This window comes from Habropoda laboriosa, unplaced genomic scaffold (assembly GCF_001263275.1).
Source record: "Habropoda laboriosa isolate 0110345459 unplaced genomic scaffold, ASM126327v1 scaffold440, whole genome shotgun sequence".
Classification (NCBI taxonomy): domain Eukaryota; kingdom Metazoa; phylum Arthropoda; class Insecta; order Hymenoptera; family Apidae; genus Habropoda; species Habropoda laboriosa.
Window position 1 is genome coordinate 1,115,630 of NW_017100710.1, and position 9,367 is coordinate 1,124,996.

The window sequence follows — 9,367 nt, forward strand, 5'->3', positions numbered from 1 at the left end:
TTACACTAACTACGTAAATGAAACACTTTTTAAAACCTTATAATAATGCAATCGCTACACTGATTCGCTACTTGTTACTTTCTACCAAAAAGGATGCGTAATCTCTGGTAATTCGCGTAGGTAATCGATGGAGATTTATTTAGCGGCAAATAGAAGGGCCACTGTCCGATTATCGCGATTCCATTCTAACGTACAGAACGGCTCGAATTTTCCCGGAGACATTGTTGGAGAACGTGAAAGCACGTGCAAAGGACGAGGACGTCGACGAATCCGAGAACTTTGCTCTGCGGCAAATCGACTTGTCACGAAATCCTATTGCCGCCTCCTGCATGTTTCCAGCATTCTTCTCGTTTTTCTCCCACGCCCGTGAAACCCGATAAAACCTCGTTCGACGGCGTGCTCAAATTTTTGAGACGCTTAGCACCCATAATACCTGGCCTGAAGCGGATTTATCGCGGGAAACGCCGTTGTTCGCCCACGATCATCCTTTGACCACGCGTTTCATTATGCGCGTGAAACTTTATAACACCGTAATCGCACGTATCCGACATGTTGCACGGTATATATTCGAGCCGTTTATTTCGAAAGTGGCGTAAGTCACTTTTTGAGGGAAACGAGTTAAAGCTGCTTACGGTTACGAAATATGCATCGTCCTTTTTATCTTTGCCTGCAATTCCTTTCCCGTCGACAGAAATTTTACTGTTAAACAGAGGTGCACGCTCATTCTGAAAATGGCGTAAGTTACTGTGTAAACACTTTTTCTCCAGCTAAATTATGTTTTTCACGTAAAAGGAGCTCATTCTTTAATACTTTGAGAATTTCTGAGTACACCAAAGTTTCATCGATATCGGTGAGTGTCACTTCAAATTTTTTTGATTTACGAACTAACATTTTCTGTTTAATTTTAAACGTTTTCATTTTTCTTTCCTTTTTACTGTCTTCCATTCTGCCACAATATATTTGTTGAACTCAGTATGCATTCAGGTAGAATGTTAAATTTAACTTGAAAGTTTGGAAGTTGCGTTCTGAAATGAAATTTTGACGTTGGATGGTTAATTACTTGGACGAAGAATTTGAAACATACCGCAAGATATTTTCTCTATTTTGTGGAATGAAAAATTTACGAACAGCATTCGATTTAATATTCTCAAATTCTACTCATTAACCCCTTAACCTATATCAACGTGTCAGATTCGTGGCAGAAATTCTAGTCAAGATGTGAGAAAAATAGTTATATCGGTAAAAAAAATTCATTATAATCCTAATATTCGTTTTAATTCGCAAGACTGAATGTAATCAATCTGTAACAGATTAGCTTTAGTTACCTGATACAGTAATAAGACATTAAATGGCTGACGCTTAGATGCAAAGTCAGAAACGAAATCATAGGTTAAGGGGTTAATAAGAAAATTTCGAATATCTTAAATCTACGCATAGTGTCTGTTAAATTCTCAAGATTCTTCGTTCCCGGCGAACGTGAAAGTTGCAAGGGATCGATAAAGATCTTTCGAAATTCAAAGGAAAACGTGAAATCGCTGAAAAACAAGTTTCAATTGCTCTTGCTGAAAATTTACACGAGTCTTTGTATTTACAGTTCCATTTACGACTTCTCTGTATACAGTTCAGTGAAATCCAGACACCGCGCACAGATTCGAAATTTCATGATGAAAATTCATAGGGCCGGAGGACGGAATGTGCGTTACGTGTCTGAGACGCGATGCAACGTGTGACGTGCGAAACGACGATGCAAGCAAAGAAGATTAAAGAAGAAACGTGACTTTTTTCCTTTGTGAACGACAGACTGGTATCGTAGAAGAATGCGTTTCAGAATTCAAATTCCCGTGAAACTGTCTTATAGCTGGCGCGGAGAAGCTGGAAAACATGCGCGTACAGGCAACCCTCCTACAACACGGTGCAACAAATTGCTACAACTCTCCTGTAACGCGATATTTTTACAGCACGACTTAATAAACTTGGACAACCCTCGTGTAGCACGAATTTTTCCATCGCACTGTCCCCCAATTTACACGGTACTTTTTTCACACGATTTTCGAAATAACGAATTTTCAAAAATATAAACTGTTAGGAACAAAAGTTTATGCTGCGCACATATTTACACTTGCATAGTCATTTTTTAGTACCGTTCGTTTTGTTAACACTTGCGTTGAGCTTAAGAAAGGGAATTCCCCCTTTTTTTGTACACAAAAGCATTCATATTGTGACATAAAATTTGCTGCCGACGCGGATCTTTCATTGGCGACCGGCCATTTTGTTATTTCACGAATGTACTGATATTTTCTGCTTTTCATTTGTATCTTATTTTTATTTTACGTTGAAATAAATGAATTTAATTAAATAATTGACTAAATTATGGGCCGTTTTGGTTTTCTTTCGATTTACACGGTTTTTCATACAAGAAGCCATGATTTCGATTTGCACGGTATTCTGAGGAACCGATATTCCGTGTAAATCGGCATTCTCCCTCGTTCTTATTTATCAGCGATTTATAAAGCGAAGACTGTAAATCGCTGTTCTTAATGACAACTAATTCAGCTAGATTTGAAGCTGAAGATATAAAAATGAGTAGAACTTTCAGCTCGTTGAAAGAGAAAAGATTAGGCCAATAGTGTTTTTAGACGACAGTGACGATGAACATAAAAAATAAACGGCTACTATTGTTGAGGGCGCATTTGTACGCATTTCGTAGTTAAAGTGTTAAAGAATGAATATTCCTTCAAATCAGTAAACAATTTAAGTCACGATGAGACTATAATACACTGTCGATCCAAATTTGGAGTTTAATAAGGAAAAAGCATAAACTAAAACAATCACCTATCGAAAAAATCAATATTAGTACTACAGTATATTCTCCACAAGTGTCAGACCGCAAGGAAGCTAACCCTGACACTCGTAGAGTCAGGGACTACGTTTTCGAGCCTCGCGCCCGCCTTTGTAGTTTGCCGAACGTAGACAAGGACAGCGAATAAAAGATAAGCATGAAACGCGAGTCCAGGCAACCAAGGGATTTAAATATCAACTTTTTTAATTTTACGTTTTTTTATCCCGAAATTTTTCTTAACATATTGATGAGATTTTTCTGATGAAAATGATCACGGAGTAACTGGAAATGGGGTCTAACTATCTGGGTTAACATCGTGGCAAGGCCGGGTGTCTTCTAAATTATGCAGGGCGATGACCTTTGTCCTCGTGTTCGCTTCTATTTATTTTCATAAAACATACCGTTATGCACAAATGAGCGTATTACAGTGCTCTCTCGAACAACGTGGTATCTCGATTATAAATCGGTAATTTTATTTCTCGACCAATATTTCTTCCTCACATTTTTCACTCGCACGAGAGTTCTCTCGAGAACACGCTACGTGTTTGCGAAGCAACTGTCGACAGCAATACGATTTCGTATCCAATCGAGGGAAAGTCGCAATATATCAACTCTCAGAGAGTTGAGAGATACTCTCAGACAGTCACTCTCAGACGCACTGTTCACTCGCGATAGATACTCTCGAGAGCAACTCGCGATAGCTTTACTCTAGCTTTGTTTTCCTCGATGAACGTACAACGACCCTGGCTCGCGTTTCTTATGTTTGGCTCGCAAGAAATATCACGAGTTCTAAGAAGTTAAGGCCTAAAATTTTTCCCAGAACAGTTGCGAGCGTACAGCGATCAGAAATCGGGCAGGACGACACGTCCTCAGTCAGTGTTTACGAGACAGTCGAACGAGCGCGTCGAAGAACGACGCTTATACCGTGCGACCGTAGGCTTGTAGAGAATACAGGGCTCCCTCGAACAAGGCGATTTCGATTATACGCGGATTTCCAAAAAATTTACGTAGTTAGCGTACCTTTACAATTTCCCTTATCACGACGAATTAGATAGGTTAGGTTAGATAATGCGTATTCGTTCGCGTGAACTAATTCCTCATCAATTATCGCTGCGTACAAGATGCACCGACACCGGATTCAAGTACACAACGAACAGCCGAACTTGGGAGAAGAATCAAACGATCAGTGTGTTCCTGTGAGCTGCATAGCTGCAGTTTCGCAGTATGTATATGCGTGAATAATGTAATTAGATAATAAGTATGTATGTATATAATTGAATATAAAGGAGGACATACGCATTACCGATTAGATTAATTATTGCTGTAATTTCGTTTTATTGCATCCTAAGTTTATTTTTGTCGTAGTAAGATGTGTTATAGTTATGAAACCACAACAAATCAGTTTCTTACCGTTTTTCCCATTTTCTGGGGAAACATTGTTTTTCAATAGGCTTTTAAACGCGACATACTTCGTTTGTTATTATTTTAACAACAATATATGGGAATTGAAAATATTGAGGTGGTTTTATGGTTATAACACACAGTGTATATTCGTATAAATATATGCACATGCACCGGAAGTGTATAAATGTACTTCAGTTTTTCGTGAAGGAGAGCGGTGGTTCTTAATTACGCGAATTTGCATCTACGAGGACAGTCGACTTCCCTAATTCTTGCGTCGTTCGAAGAAACACTATTTTCTGTTGCGAATTTTTATATACTGCAATTTCAATTCTAATAATATATATTTTAGGAGTTTATAATTTAGCAATTATCTAGGTCTATTTATTAGAATCAGAATTTTTATATACTGCAATTTGAATTTGAATAATTTATGTTTCAGGAGTTTATAATTTAGCGATTATCTAGGTCTGTTTATTAGAACCAGGATCGTCATGTTAGCATTATTGTTAACTGTATCTAATATTGTTGGTTTTAGTTGAAACATTTCTCTCGTATTTCTTATCTCTTGATACAAATCCTATATCTAATCTTCTTTTTTTTTTCTACGTTTCAGGGTGTCACGCGGTGATTGTGTAAATGTAGCTCGCGAAAGTGTAACGGTATCGGTAGTGAATAATTTTTTTCGTGATACCCTCGAAATTTTCGAGGGCTACACCGTAATAATCACGAAGGAGTTTTCCAATTTGGAGGACGCGTTGCGCACAATGAACGAACCAGATCCTTGCTTACCGCTGATTCTACCACCAAGATATCGACTTCGTGATCTCATCTTGGGGGACTATGCCTTTAACGACGACGGAGAACGGTGAGTGAATTTTCCGATCCATATATTTTTCCACAAACGTGCGACATAATGAACGTGAACGTGTTCATATCGTGGTGTACGTGTATACTCGTAAAATTTCGCGAATAGGAAGGTGTTTATCTGATAAATATGTGCTTAGAGTTGAGGTGGGTGAGGAACGTCGTTACACTGTTTTCACCTCAATTTATTCAAGTATAAGTGTATTAGTAAACTTACTGACTCTTGTAGAGAATTTACTGTACTTTGTCCAGTTTGGTGGAGAATATCGTTTAAATGCAATGGAAGTTTACCTGTGTTTTTCTGAATTTCAAAAATTCAGGCAGAATTGTAATTTATCAATTTTCACAATTTTGTTATAAATTTATACTTCCGACAATTTGTTATAACATTGCATATAACAATTTATACGTTCTCACTATACAAACTCGATTTCTTCGAGAGAGATAAATCATTTCGATAAGTACTAGTTGTACTTTGTCCAGTTTGGTGGAGAATATCGTTTAAATGCAATGGAAGTTTACCTGTGTTTTTCTGAATTTCAAAAATTCAGGCAGAATTGTAATTTATCAATTTTCACAATTTTGTTATAAATTTATACTTCCGACAATTTGTGATAATATTGCAAATAACAATTTATACGTTTTTACAATATTCTTCAATGGGAACACAGGTTTTAGCGTTCTGGCTACTTACTCGTGGTTAAATTAATTTCGTAGGGATTAAAAATCAGGTTGACCTGTGGTCGTAGATTAAAAATAACCATAGTACAGCGGTCCTTATATACCTGCGGTACCCTCTCCCCAAAGTCATTAGCAAAATCGTCCGTTAGGTCAGGCGGGAAATTTTCGCGGGAGATTTTCGCGGGAGATTTCCGATATCGTAACACGGTATAATTTATCAATTTTCACAATTTTGTTATAAATTTATACTTCCGACAATTTGTTATAACATTGCATATAACAATTTATACGTTTTTACAATATTCTTCAATGGAAACATAGGTTTTAGCGTTCTCGTTACTTACTCGTGGTTAAATTAATTTCGTAGGGATTAAAAATCAGGTTGACCTGTGGTCGTCGATTAAAAATAGCCATAGTACAGCTAAAATTATCGTGTTAAATAATTCTTTTCCTACGAATCAAAAATGTATTCAACGTTTGTTTGTTATAATATCGTGAAATGAATTATATTACACATTTTCTCTATTCACACTGAATTTAAAGATTATAACGATTAAAAATCAAGTTGACCTGTGGTCATTTATCAAGAATAATCATAATAAAGCTGAAATTATTGTGTTAAATAATTTTTTTAATACGAATTAGGAATTTATTCAACGTTTGCTTGTTACTACTTGTTACAGTATACTGTCTCGCAATGTAAATTTAAGTAAATTAGGTTGAACTGCACAGAAAATGCACAGAACTGCACAAATAATTCATTTCACGATATTATAACAAGCAAACGTTGAATACATTTTTGTTTCGTGTAAAAAGAATTATTTAACACGATAAATTTAGCTGTACTATGGTTATTTTTAATCTACGACCACAGGTCAACCTGATTTTTAATCCCTACGAAATTAATTTAACCACGAGTAAGTAACGAGAACGCTAAAACCTATGTTTCCATTGAAGAATATTGTAAAAACGTATAAATTGTTATATGCAATGTTATAACAAATTGTCGGAAGTATAAATTTATAACAAAATTGTGAAAATTGATAAATTATACCGTGTTACGATATCGGAAATCTCCCGCGAAAATCTCCCGCGAAAATTTCCCGCCTGACCTAACCGACGATTTTGCTAATGACTTTGGGGAGAGGGTACCGAGGGTATATAAGGACCCGCCGATGTCCCGCGAAATCATTTACCCTTTATACTGGGCCCTAGACACTTCGCGGCGTATTTTGACCTGAAGGTTCTGAGATGTGAATAGAGTGGTCGGGGGCTACTAGCTAGCCTATGTCCACCCTGTTCACACTCAGCCTTCTTGTAACACTTGTATACATTAGAATCAATTAGAATTTCTATTACTAATTATTAAACAAATTTTAACAATTACCGGCACTCGCTAGGCACGTAATATCAGACTTTAAATACTCGACTTCGAACTTCGGTTTAGTGATAATTCTATTAATGTTATAATAACGTATAATTTATTAATTTTCACAATTTTATTATTAATTTATACTTCCAAAAATTTGTTAAAACATTACATATTATTATTTATACATTTTTGCAAGTTTCTTTGACAAATAAGTACGTTTCAACGATCTTATTACTTTCTCGTTGTGAAATCAAGTTCGGAGGATTAAAAATCAGGTTGACCCTTGGTCGTAAATTTAAAATAGGCATAGTGAAGGTGAAATTATTATTTTAAATAAATGTATCTATACGAATTAAGAATCTATTCAACGTTTGTTTGTTGCAATACCATGAAATAAATTGTATTATATATTTTCTCAGTTTAGACTGAATTTAAAGTTCGTAAGGATTAGAAATCAGGTTGACCTGTGGTCGTAGATTAAAAATAGCCATAGTGAAGGTAAAATTATTACGTTAAATAATTGTTTTTATACGAATTAAATATTGATTCAACGTTTATTTGTTGCAATACCGTGAAATAAATTGTATTATATATTTTCTCAGTTTAGACTGAATTTAAAGTTCGTAAGGATTAGAAATCAGGTTGACCCGTGGTCGTAGATTAAAAATAGCCATAGTGAAGGTAAAATTATTACGTTAAATAATTGTTTTTATACGAATTAAATATTGATTCAACGTTTATTTGTTGCAATACCGTGAAATAAATTGTATTATATATTTTTTCTGTTTACACTAAATTTAAAGTTCTGTTTACATGTTATAACAATTAGAATGTAGACGTTTTGCCGTTTCACGGTTTTTCCTCTGTTAATTATGTGTTTATAAATCATTTCAAACTAAAGCAGCACCATGCCCACCCTTAATTAAACCGTCTCAGTAGTTTACCGTAATTAATAATCTATTTTCGGAATTTATACGAGAATTTTTGAATTTTAGTAAATACTAGAGTCAGTGCATCGCGTATTGAAATAATAGCTTATACAGATAATCTTTTGAAATTACTCTTAATTAGGGAAAATCTTGAATCTTGTATGGAAGATGAAGATTTTCAGGAAATATTTATTTTTCAACAATGAATTTTTGTTTTATCGATTAATAACGTACGAAATGATTTTTGGAAAATTTTCTTCGTTTGAACGTTCGTTTAAGGTTCGACTATGATTATCAAATCTCTCGAAACACCGTAGAATGTTCAATTTTAAAAGTAACTTCTTCAATTTTTGGATAATCTGGGTAACGTGTTAGTGTTGACGATACACTTTCGAGTATAGACGTTAAAGTTCATAGAGTGGTCGGGGGCTACTAGCTAGCCTATGTCCACCCTGTACACACTCAGCCTTCTTGTAACACTTGTATACATTAGAATCAATTAGAATTTCAATACAATAGACTGAATAACAATTCATTTTAACTAATACCTATTAGAAATTTTCCTTTTAAAACAAATATAAATCATTTTACCAATTACTGGTACTTGCTAGACATTTAATATCAGACTTTAAATATTCTCCTTTCGGTTCTTTTAAATACAATCAAATAATTTCTTCAATTATCGATACTGACTTGGAATACTCCGCTTCGAATAAAATATTTCGAAATTATTTTGAAGGTTTAGGGAAATAAACATTTGAATTTTAGTCATCGTTGTTCTTCAGACTTGTCGAATAGGATATTGAAATGACTTTGAGAGGTTGCCTTTTCGTTACTTTTCTTCCAGCAATTGAAATTAATTTGAAATTTTTCATATATTTTCTCTGATATTGAATTTTGTTTACTAATAATTTACCATCCAACGAATTTGCATGAATTGCATGTTAAGTAGTTAGTTGATTTATTATTGTATATTGTGAGCTGATTTGGAACGAGTGCACTATGCCCACCCTAAATTAAACCGTCTCAGTAGTTTACCGTAATTAATAATCTATTTTCGGAATTTATACGAGAATTTTTGAATTTTAGTAAATACTAGAGTCAGTGCATCGCGTATTGAAATAATAGCTTCATCCCTAGTTCGTTTATTATTGAATATTTTTACGCGTTTAACTTATGCTTCTCCCCAATTCTCGTCGCGTATTTTATTCAAATTTTCTTATATTCTAGAATCGAAAAAGATACGAATTCGCGATTTTTCTTTTGATTCTTTCAATT